Genomic DNA, 13,762 nt, shown 5'->3' on the forward strand with positions numbered 1-13,762 from the left:
TAAAAAAAAAATCGATTTGAAAACATTCGGGAAAAATTTGGGTTATTCTAACACAGAAAGATAAAACACCTGACTAGGGCTTATAAATAGGGCAGAAAAACGTTTTGTGAAGCTTATAAATAAAATTTTCCAGCGTAAAGGTAAAAGTTTTGATATTTTTTCTCGCAATGAAAAAAATTCGAATAAGTTTTCTTATATAACCCAAGTCACGAAATATAATAGAAAATTATCTTCGCTATTACAATTAATTCGTTTGGATAATTTCTGCTTGTCACAAGCCGATTTTCTACGGGGATAATAAATAAGAAATATAATACAGGCAAAACAGTAATAAAGCAAGCTAAAAGTTTTTACTTTACTTCATCTCGACCTTATGATGAAAGCACTCGTAAACGATATTTTATGTAAAGAAATCATATAAATGCATGATAAAGTTGAAGTTTTTAAAAAAATTATTAACATTTATACATCAGAAATATCTAGCTTTTTAATAGAATTTTTGATAATTTAATCGAACTGCTTACGAAAACACTATCGATTCTGACCGACTATCAGTAATTCATCGATAAATTTAATACATACTAGCCGAGACGTCACCTTGTTTCTAGACAATCGCATGATCGATTATACATCAGTAAATAACGGTCACTGTACGCTAAGCATTGAAAGGAAATGTTTGCTATGCAGTACTGTACTTATGTTTTATTTTTATTCATTGATCACGTAGAATATTTTGCATAGAATTAAAATTTCCTGATTTATCGAATTTCTGTCAAAATAATCACTGTTCTAAAACACCAGTTATTAACAACTTTCTTTGTAAAATATTTATTTAATTTGCATGACGAAATTTAAATATTTCGTTCCAAATAAAAGTAGGCTACACTGAAAACTGAAATAAATCCAAGTAGCGTATATTCAAAACTTGTTTATAGTAACAACTTTCAATATGATTTTATTAATATTTATATCTACATTTATTAATGCTGTTTACTACTGACTAATTGAACACATGGAATTTAAATTTTCAATTTTAAATGTTTCATTTTTTAAAAAAAAATATAGCTGACCTCCTGTAAAGTATATGAAAACTCCTAGGTGTTAACGAAATTGCAAACTGAGCAGCCGCATTGTAAGTTTCAAGATACATTAGTCAACTGTGGAAAAATATATATAGGCCTATATATATTTGTTTAAGTAATGGTAAAAACTTGTATATAACTTCAAAGTTACGCTGGGCAGTAGAGGGTTTTAATTATTGAAAGTTTTAATTAAAACATATTTCGGCGCGTGAATGTAGACGAAATCGCATAATATTTTCATAATCTTATTTCACACTGACTGACTGTTAAAATAATATAATAGGCTAATAGTTAATTATATTTATAATTTCATCGACTTTAATTACAATTGACGTAACTATAAATTTAATGTAAAATAATTACATCAATTGTAGTTGATAATANTGTAATAAGATACATAATGCGGTTATAATAAAATATTGTGCGATTATTTTCATATAATTAAAATTAATATTTATTTATTTTTTAGAGAATACGAGGGAAGCGGCGCTTCCAACGCTTCTAATGACGGCACGCCACTGCTGGACAGACCACCCTCAAGAATTTTCTTGGGTTATTCGTTTGGATTTGACCTTGGGTTCCTCGAGTGGTAGGCTGAGTTCTTAACAGCATCGGCCATCCGATCATCTAATTAATATGATTTCAATAGAGTTTTTATATTTTGTAATCGTCGCAGAAGATTCCATTTTTTCTATGGCTTCGGCCATGGATTTTAACAATTACTTTCGTTTATTTATTTTATTTTTTAATCGCCTGTTGTTGTTTTTTAATGTAAAGATAAAAATAACCTAATTGGTCCAACCTAAAATGTTAAAAAATGAGGATCCTACTCTGTTACGCATGGGAGTCCGACATACGAAAAGGGAATGTCTTGGACAATGTCGCATTGTCAATTATTGAGTCAGAAATGGTTAAAAAAGCACATAATCCGTTAATTTTTGTTTTTCTACTGCTACTTCATGGTACTAATGGGAAACGAACTCTTACTGTTTAGAAGTAAAGTGATGACCCAACAAAGTCATGTTTCAACAATTTCGTGCTTAGCAAGAATTAAAATGTACGCACCTTTTCAAGGCGAAAAAGTCGTACTGAACAATAACGTTTGTATTTGTTGTTGACAAGATTGTGAAGTAGTTACTTTGTTTAGCGCTAATCTGAAATTGTCTGAAATAATTTGACGAAATAATCGCTGGTTTCTACTTAGGGTGGGGTTCCGAGTTTGGTGCTTTTTCTCTACATCAGGGCTTCTTAAACTATGGATTCGCATAAGGGTCGCATAAGAGAATTTGGGGTTGCGAAAACTTTGGCAACTATTCTCATAGCATGTCACTTCAAACGGAAATGTTCTATCAGATTTTCCAATACCGGTTAACAAAAATAATTATGAAAACCATTTTGATTTCAAATTAAAAATCATGTTATAGACACATAACAGAAAAATGAAGCGTTCGTACATCCTTTCTCACTGTGGTCTGTTTATTACTTTTCAATTAAATCTACTTCCCTTCTCATTCTCGAGAATTGAATCTCCCCAGTCTCATTCTATTACTATTTACCTATTTCTAGTGACGTGCCGTCATTGGAAGCGGTGGATGTGCCGCTTCTCTTCATGGGCGTAGCGAGGGGGGCTTGGGTGGGTACGGCCCCTCCCAGGGAACCTGGTGCCCCCAGAAAATCAGAGCCGAAAAACTGTAAAGCTAAAAATTTTGAATACTAAAAAAAATTTAAAAAAAGATCAACGGCTCGCTCGGTACCCAATGTTATGATTAAAGGAAGTTTCATATTTCATGTGTGTTATGTTATCGTCGATTATCATGGAATTTTCATTTTAATGAACAATAATTTGAAATAATTCAAATTTGTGTCAGGTTGGCCTCTACTAGACCCCCATAACAAAACTCTGGCTACGCCCATGCTTCCCTTGTATTTTCTAAAAAGTAAATACATATTAATTTTAATTATATGAAAATAATTGCACAATATTTTATTATAACCGCATTATGTATCTTATTACAAATTTCTATACTACGCGTGAAAAAAAAGATCGCTATTGTATATTCGAATATTAATATTCGAATATACAATAGCGATCTTATTTTTTTTCACGCGTAGGATAGAAATTTGTAATAAGATACATAATGCAGTTATAATAAAATATTGTGCGATTATTTTCATATAATTAAGATTAATATGTATTTATTTTTTAGAAAATAGAAGGGAAGCGGCGTATCTACTGCTTCCAATGACGGCATGCCACTGCTTTTTAGGTGTTAAATACGTAAAGAAAATCGAAAACTACGCAGACTACGAAATTGCGACCAACTACCATTGTTCAATGGTATTTTCCATTAGGCCACTGGACACCTTGATTTATTTATTTATAATTATAACGCAGCTTTCTGTCATTAGCTTCCAAAAACGAAAACAAAATCAGCTTTCTGAGAAGCTGAAAGGATTCATAAGTAACACTTTAAATAAGGTTTTTTAAAAATAAACACTTCCCGCTCTGTGGGCACTAAGACGGCAGCTTTAACAAGCCAGTTATGGGTTCTGCCAGGCCCACAAATGCGGGTGATGAGAGGTGGGACCCGACGTATTCGGATGGACCATCGCCCGAAAAATTCCTGGAGTTTTTTGGGCGGTTGGATTCGATTCCGGATCTTTCAGACAGTCGGTCGCCACCTTAACAGTTCGGCCATCCCGCAGTCCGGACGTTTGCTTAACGTATATTCATTTATCAGTTGATCATTGCTACAAGCTACAAGATGGCCGAATGGCAACGTATTGCCCACGTGTTGAGTTACCATTAACAACCAATCAAACCAAGCTACAAGCCACAATGTGTAGCAAAAATGACTTATTATGTGACATTTTGAAGTCTTACTGAACAGCCATTAAAGATATGACATTGAAATTGCCAACATCGGATATAATCTCATAAGTGTTCGGACCATGTTTTTATCAAATTTAATAAGTTTTAGACGACATGACTCTAAATTATTACAAAAATCTGCATAAAAATTTTAATGATTCAATAAATCTTTTCTGCCTTTTTTTCTGTCTTTTAAAATGAGTGTTATATATAAATTAAAGAACAAATTTACATATACTGTAAAGAAAATTTTTATTGCTGGACTGTTGTAGAACTTGAAAACGCGATTCCAATGAAAAATTTGGTCAAAATCATACTTCTGGAGCCTGAATAATTTGGATTTGAAATTTCCCTATGTAAAGATCAAACATATTACAGTGCAACGCTATTGCACAGTTCTTTATACACTTTTTAACTCAATTATTTGAATAAAATAGGAACTAATAATTGAAATGAGACAAATGTTTCAACCAATAAGATGAAATTCCGATATATATATATATATATATATTTTAAAGTTTTATGAATTTACTTTTTTAGAATAACTTTTGTTTCCCTTTACGTTGTATATTTTAAAATGTTTTCATATTTTTCAATTTCAGAAATATTCATTTATTCCTGACTTCAAATTTCTCTGACATTTCGAAAAAATTTTCAATTTTTCTCTGTTTTCCTAATGAGAAAGAATCCTAACTACGATAGGACGGTCATTCGTTTGTATTTAAATAGAGAACTTATTTTTAGAAAGTTGGCACTTGATGTAAAACTGTAAGAGGTTTCGAACTTGTTTTGCATCTGAAAAATCTAAGTGATAAGATAATTACGGTTTTTAATTTTCGGAGGCTTGTTAAATATTTGATTCGAAATAGTCCCGAAGAAAATTTTAAAATATTCTCATTTTTCTTGTCACAATACAAACTTTTCTAATTTATAAAATATTTAATCACTATAACGGAAATTTGGCAAACTTCAACGCTATAATATCTATATATTATCAAAGTTTTTAATTTGATAAATATAACTGATCGACGGCCGATCGAGTGGCTAAGGGCAGACTATCCTAGAAAGTTGGACTTCATTCTTCACTATCCGTCTACACCAGGGGTGTCCAACCCGCGGCCCGCGGGCCGCATGTGGCCCAAGGCAAGTGCCAATGCGGCCCAATAAAAGTGTAAACAAAACTGACAAATTTATTTATTTATTATTTATTTATTTATTTCAACGGCATAAACTCGAACAAGAAGTTTCACAAAGTTTACACATATTTTATTTTTGAGTGGAAAGGAAATATTTTCAAATATTTGGAAATGTGTGAATGAGGAAGGAATACTAAATAAAGCTGGAGTTGTGACTCAAAGATTATAGTCCCAAATTCGGGGAAAGGAGAGAAAAGCCAAAAGATAAAAAGTAGTGAGAAAGCTTAAATAGACGTTCTGTTATGCAAATATTGACCCTTAATTTTCCAACCTTCCTCATTTTATCTTTTGTTTTTTCTCTTTGTCCTCTCATTTGGGTCTGTAATCCTTGAGTTCCAACTCCAGCTTTATTTAGTATTTCTTCCAGCGTTGCAAGATTTCGTTACTTTGCACCAAGTTTGGTTACCCTTCTGTTAGTTTGGCGTAAAAAATATCATTTGGCGCATTGGCTACTTTTGGGCTACATATTATTTATAAATATATTACTCGAATAAAAATGCACTTTAAAATGGTGTTTCGTCATTTTTTATTAATTAGAGACCCAAATAAAACAAATATTTGTGTTTTTAAAATAAATTTTCGTTTATCTCCTTTATAATAAATGAATTTATCTATTTCTAAGTAAAAATTGAAAGTGTCTGTAGAGGTAATTTTTTATAATATTCTTTTTCGTAATAAAGTTTTAATACTTATTACTATAATCTAGATATGGTAATCCTTAAATATACAAGTATATTTAAGGATTGGGCCACAAGTATATATAATATATTAATACTTGTGGCCCAAAACTCCTTGACTTCTTCCAATGTGGCCCAGAAAAACAAAAAGGTTGGACACCCCTGGTCTACACCATTGTGGGCCTGGACTTGATTAAAAGTCTTTTTTTTTTGTACCCACAGAACGAAAAGAGTCTGATATAGTCTATATATATATATATATTTATAACTGATCACAAAATATTTCCGAAAAAGTTCAGGAAATCAGAAACAGTTTATTCTTTTGCCATTAGGATGGTAAATAATTCGCTGCTATCTAATCTGAAAAATTTTGCTTATCACAAATCGTCATGCTTAGAGGTTAAAAGCATTATTTGTTTATAAAGATATATCTGAAAAATGTATATTGTTTGAATGGTAATATTAAACACTTTTAATATATAATCTTTGACTTTTCAATCATAAGAAATTTGATCTTTCATTCAAAATTATTTAATATGACATCACCGTTTTAGTTAATACTGTTTAGCAGTTAATTATTATATTTGCAATGTCTATACATTCTTTTTCAGATCACACTATGGTAGACTATCAAAACTTTCACCTTTATTCTGGAAAAGTTGTTTATAACCTTCACAAAACGTTTTTCGACTCAATTTATGAGCTCTCGTCAGGTGCTCTATCTTTCAGAATAAGTTTTAGAATTCCCTAAATTCTCCGAATGCTTTCAAATCAAGTTTCTGAAACTCGAAAACACAATATTTTGTGATCGAAAATATAAAATTCCAGAGTCAAAAAAAAAAAATCGATTTGAAAACATTCGGGAAAAATTTGGGTTATTCTAACACAGAAAGATAAAACACCTGACTAGGGCTTATAAATAGGGCAGAAAAACGTTTTGTGAAGCTTATAAATAAAATTTTCCAGCGTAAAGGTAAAAGTTTTGATATTTTTTCTCGCAATGAAAAAAATTCGAATAAGTTTTCTTATATAACCCAAGTCACGAAATATAATAGAAAATTATCTTCGCTATTACAATTAATTCGTTTGGATAATTTCTGCTTGTCACAAGCCGATTTTCTACGGGGATAATAAATAAGAAATATAATACAGGCAAAACAGTAATAAAGTAAGCTAAAAGTTTTTACTTTACTTCATCTCGACCTTATGATGAAAGCACTCGTAAACGATATTTTATGTAAAGAAATCATATAAATGCGTGATAAAGTTGAAGTTTTTAAAAAAATTATTAACATTTATACATCAGAAATATCTAGCTTTTTAATAGAATTTTTGATAATTTAATCGAACTGCTTACGAAAACACTATCGATTCTGACCGACTATCAGTAATTCATCGATAAATTTAATACATACTAGCCGAGACGTCACCTTGTTTCTAGACAATCGCATGATCGATTATACATCAGTAAATAACGGTCACTGTACGCTAAGCATTGAAAGGAAATGTTTGCTATGCAGTACTGTACTTATGTTTTATTTTTATTCATTGATCACGTAGAATATTTTGCATAGAATTAAAATTTCCTGATTTATCGAATTTCTGTCAAAATAATCACTGTTCTAAAACACCAGTTATTAACAACTTTCTTTGTAAAATATTTATTTAATTTGCATGACGAAATTTAAATATTTCGTTCCAAATAAAAGTAGGCTACACTGAAAACTGAAATAAATCCAAGTAGCGTATATTCAAAACTTGTTTATAGTAACAACTTTCAATATGATTTTATTAATATTTATATCTACATTTATTAATGCTGTTTACTACTGACTAATTGAACACATGGAATTTAAATTTTCAATTTTAAATGTTTCATTTTTTAAAAAAAAATATAGCTGACCTCCTGTAAAGTATATGAAAACTCCTAGGTGTTAACGAAATTGCAAACTGAGCAGCCGCATTGTAAGTTTCAAGATACATTAGTCAACTGTGGAAAAATATATATAGGCCTATATATATTTGTTTAAGTAATGGTAAAAACTTGTATATAACTTCAATGTTACGCTGGGCAGTAGAGGGTTTTAATTATTGAAAGTTTTAATTAAAACATATTTCGGCGCGTGAATGTAGACGAAATCGCATAATATTTTCATAATCTTATTTCACACTGACTGACTGTTAAAATAATATAATAGGCTAATAGTTAATTATATTTATAATTTCATCGACTTTAATTACAATTGACGTAACTATAAATTTAATGTAAAATAATTACATCAATTGTAGTTTAAATTTAATCGTGTTTCTTCTTAAAACAAATTTAATTAATAAATATCATAATGGTTAAATATTTTATTATTATTATTATTATTATTTTTGGATTAAAATTTTTGAAATTTCTAAACAGTTCGAAACAAAATCATGCTAATAATAATAATAAAAAATTGTTTAATTTTTAATTATATCACTTTATGAAATTTTTTAAATGACATATATTATTGTTATTTCCATATATAATAATTTTGTTGAATTGAGAATATTAAGTTAGAAAGATTTCAAGATTTTCGAGAGATTATACTTTTTCTGATAATCATTAAAGATGATATTTGACAGTGATTGAAAATCACTATCTACTTATTCTTAAATGATAAATGTATTGTTTACTAAAGTGAATTAAAATCGATCAAATTTAGTTTTGTAAGAAAGAAATGTACGGTTCCATAATAATAATAATAAAAAAAAATTCATATTTCTGAATAAATAAAACTACATAAAGAATCTCATATTATGACTTTCTGTAGTATTTATTTTAGTTTTATTAGTTTCTATATCAATGTAGAGTTAATATTGACATTTTCAGTGTTTATTCAAGCATAAAGTTAGAATAGTTGAAGGATTTGGAAAACATACATTATTTAATAATAAAAGTAATGATAAAAATATTTCTATCTTTTTCCTTAAGTAGTTTCTTTCAATAGTCGAAAATTCATTATTCTAGCAAAACACATTTCCGTTGTTTATATATATAAACTTTTTCTTATAATAGTGACTCAATTATTTAAAAGAAAATAATATTTATAAAAATAGGCCACTATTCCTAGTAGTATTTGTGATTTTATCATTATGAATTAATCAAAAAAAAAAAAAAATAATAAATTATATAAACGATTGCTAATTATAAAATATTTTAAAAAATATCGCTAGCTTTACATATATGTAAACAAAATAATAAAATTTAATTTATGTTGCTTATTAAAACAACAATTAAAATGTGAAACTTCCGGATATAAAATGCAATAGTAATATACTGACTACTTTCGTTTTATTAATTAGGAAAATTTGGCCAATGTTAAACATACCTTACAAATGTTTTCTTTCTTCTGAAAAAATTTAAACTGTGAAATAATTTGATAAAATATAATTAACGGTTTTAGTAAACTATTAAACACAATATAACCTATATATAAATTTAATTATTTATATGGTAATAGTTTTATCTTATATCTTATCCTTATATACAATAAGAAGCTATTTCATGAGTTACTGTACAAGTCCGTCCAGGGTTTGTATGGTGCCTAGAAATAGTGTGGGTCCCTTTCTTCAAACAAATGAACAAATGAAATACATTGAATGATCCTTTATTAATAAAACGCAGTCTTAAATATTTTATTTTTGCTAGTAAAAATATCATTAAGTTATTGATATAGGAACCATTACGGATCCCCCAAGTTTTCTCCGGGCCCTGGGAAAAATTTCCATTTCTTTCCTCTCGATGGCCCTGCATTATATGCTATATTCAGTGTGTATTATCTATGATAATCGCTATATAATATTGCATTTTTTCATAGTACAATATATTATTTACACCCTACTTATTTAAAAGTTTTGCTAAACGTTAAGATGTTGCAATGCCTTTCCTTAATTCTCCACACTTACGATTTTAAATTGCCGATACCTCAAAAACCCGTTTCAAGCTTGAATCAGTCATCCACTGCAACCCCGTAGAATGTTTTAAGCCTTAATAATTCCACACAAAAAAAAAGAAAAAAAGGAATTTGTCATTTTAAATTCCACATTAGAGGAAAAAATACTAAAAAAGTTTACGAAAATTAGAATACGAAAACCTTTACAAAAACGAATGGATGGAGGTTTTTACAATCAATTCCAAAGCTCTGTTTAGTATTTTTTAAAGGAGAGGCAAAGGTGTTACCTCACCAGCGGTGAGGTATTTGCGACAATGATAACAGCGCCATCTGTCGGAAAGAAAATTTAAAAAAAATCATTATCAACTGACTGTCAGAAACGACAGAATCTTCTCTCCCGTAGACGTATTGATATAAGTATTTTCGATGATTTCTTGAGTGTCGAAGATTTGTCGAAAGAAATCGAGAATGGCAAGGGTATGCGAGGTATATAGAAAATTAATACCCGTAATATCTAATAATTTAGTTTATTTTAATAAACATGAATCGTCCTATTCCGATCATTATGTTGATATATTGAAACTGATGTTAGATAATGTGAAATGGATCGGAAATCACGTTGATAATATTTGTCAGGTAACACCATACTTCGATATATCGCCGGAGGTCGAAGGTAATGGAATTCGAAGCTGGATATACGTTTTCGAAGCCGAAGGTGCAACTTGTATGAAATTTTGCCGCAAAGTTTGTTTGAAGAGAGATTGTTTATTTTTCCGTTCGAAATATTATTATCGAAAGTTGCAAGAACATCATAAAATATTACACGGCATACGTGTAATCGTTTCGTACTTTGTCAAATATCTTGCCGTCTACGATAAAGGTGAATTGTTTGCTGATAGAACAGTGGAGTCTACGTTAGAACTGTTAGATGCTTATCATCTGCTTCAACACGAAGGATTCTATGGAAGAAACTGTGGATTTTGGGCAAGTAAATTTTTTCTCTTATTATAATTTTTTGTAAAATAAGTCACCCTAGACTTACCGTAAGTACACTGCTTGTTGTATCAATGTACATCCGGTGGCTATGACGTCAGTGTTGTCATGGTAACCTAGCTGTCGGATCTCATTGATACAGGCTAGGAATTCATGGAAACGTATTACCGTTCAATTATATACATTATGCATAAAATTAAATCCGAGTCTTATATATTTATGCAACTTAAGTTGCATACATTTTTGTACCTAGAAATATTTTGTAAATATATGTTTTAGTGTGACGGTAATACGAGCGTACAGTACTGTACATAGAAAGAAAAACTATTAGCATCTTTCGAATGGTTCCTTCTAAGGAAATAAATGCAAGAAATGAAATTAAGGTTGTTTAAAGTGTAAAAAATATCTTAATTTGATAATTTATATTCATAATTTAATTTAGCATAATTAAAAATTCATTTACTTTAAAAATTCATGTCTTTTTTTGAGTAGCCACGAAGTATTTTATATGTTTGTGTAACACTGTTACGGTGAATAAATATGGTGATACAACAAAAAATTGATTTATAAATTTGCGATGAATTGTTAATAACGAAAATCTACATGTATTCTCTGTATACATAATGTAAATGTATATACCCTCATTAAATGTAGACTATATACAGTACAATTTACAGAATTATTGATTGTATATAGAAGATTTGATACGGAGTTCCTTACACCGAGTAATTGCATAATAAGGAAGAAACTGGATTTTAAATTCATAACATTTTTTAATGTTAAATAACCAAAATATACAGGTAATTCTTTTAAGCAAAACGTAAATTGGGGGAAGTCAGTTTAGATGTACAGAATGTCATCATTTATAACATGATGAATCGATTTAATTTTTTTAAATTTTCAGTTTTTTGAAAATGCTGTCTTTTTAACGAGATTGTGGATNTGAAGTAGTTACTTTGTTTAGCGCTAATCTGAAATTGTCTGAAATAATTTGACGAAATAATCGCTGGTTTCTACTTAGGGTGGGGTTCCGAGTTTGGTGCTTTTTCTCTACATCAGGGCTTCTTAAACTATGGATTCGCATAAGGGTCCATAGTTTATAGAATATACAATAGAATATACAATAGCGATTCTAAAGATCGCTATTGTATATTCGAATATTAATATTCGAATATACAATAGCGATCTTATTTTTTTTCACGCGTAGGATAGAAATTTGTAATAAGATACATAATGCAGTTATAATAAAATATTGTGCGATTATTTTCATATAATTAAGATTAATATGTATTTATTTTTTAGAAAATAGAAGGGAAGCGGCGTATCTACTGCTTCCAATGACGGCATGCCACTGCTTTTTAGGTGTTAAATACGTAAAGAAAATCGAAAACTACGCAGACTACGAAATTGCGACCAACTACCATTGTTCAATGGTATTTTCCATTAGGCCACTGGACACCTTGATTTATTTATTTATAATTATAACGCAGCTTTCTGTCATTAGCTTCCAAAAACGAAAACAAAATCAGCTTTCTGAGAAGCTGAAAGGATTCATAAGTAACACTTTAAATAAGGTTTTTTAAAAATAAACACTTCCCGCTCTGTGGGCACTAAGACGGCAGCTTTAACAAGCCAGTTATGGGTTCTGCCAGGCCCACAAATGCGGGTGATGAGAGGTGGGACCCGACGTATTCGGATGGACCATCGCCCGAAAAATTCCTGGAGTTTTTTGGGCGGTTGGATTCGATTCCGGATCTTTCAGACAGTCGGTCGCCACCTTAACAGTTCGGCCATCCCGCAGTCCGGACGTTTGCTTAACGTATATTCATTTATCAGTTGATCATTGCTACAAGCTACAAGATGGCCGAATGGCAACGTATTGCCCACGTGTTGAGTTACCATTAACAACCAATCAAACCAAGCTACAAGCCACAATGTGTAGCAAAAATGACTTATTATGTGACATTTTGAAGTCTTACTGAACAGCCATTAAAGATATGACATTGAAATTGCCAACATCGGATATAATCTCATAAGTGTTCGGACCATGTTTTTATCAAATTTAATAAGTTTTAGACGACATGACTCTAAATTATTACAAAAATCTGCATAAAAATTTTAATGATTCAATAAATCTTTTCTGCCTTTTTTTCTGTCTTTTAAAATGAGTGTTATATATAAATTAAAGAACAAATTTACATATACTGTAAAGAAAATTTTTATTGCTGGACTGTTGTAGAACTTGAAAACGCGATTCCAATGAAAAATTTGGTCAAAATCATACTTCTGGAGCCTGAATAATTTGGATTTGAAATTTCCCTATGTAAAGATCAAACATATTACAGTGCAACGCTATTGCACAGTTCTTTATACACTTTTTAACTCAATTATTTGAATAAAATAGGAACTAATAATTGAAATGAGACAAATGTTTCAACCAATAAGATGAAATTCCGATATATATATATATATATATATATTTTAAAGTTTTATGAATTTACTTTTTTAGAATAACTTTTGTTTCCCTTTACGTTGTATATTTTAAAATGTTTTCATATTTTTCAATTTCAGAAATATTCATTTATTCCTGACTTCAAATTTCTCTGACATTTCGAAAAAATTTTCAATTTTTCTCTGTTTTCCTAATGAGAAAGAATCCTAACTACGATAGGACGGTCATTCGCTTGTATTTAAATAGAGAACTTATTTTTAGAAAGTTGGCACTTGATGTAAAACTGTAAGAGGTTTCGAACTTGTTTTGCATCTGAAAAATCTAAGTGATAAGATAATTACGGTTTTTAATTTTCGGAGGCTTGTTAAATATTTGATTCGAAATAGTCCCGAAGAAAATTTTAAAATATTCTCATTTTTCTTGTCACAATACAAACTTTTCTAATTTATAAAATATTTAATCACTATAACGGAAATTTGGCAAACTTCAACGCTATAATATCTATATATTATCAAAGTTTTTAATTTGATAAATATAACTGATCGACGGCCGATCGAGTGGCTA

Source organism: Centruroides sculpturatus, unplaced genomic scaffold, assembly GCF_000671375.1.
Source record: "Centruroides sculpturatus isolate CEXI.00-Female unplaced genomic scaffold, Cexi_2.0 scaffold188, whole genome shotgun sequence".
NCBI classification, from domain to species: domain Eukaryota; kingdom Metazoa; phylum Arthropoda; class Arachnida; order Scorpiones; family Buthidae; genus Centruroides; species Centruroides sculpturatus.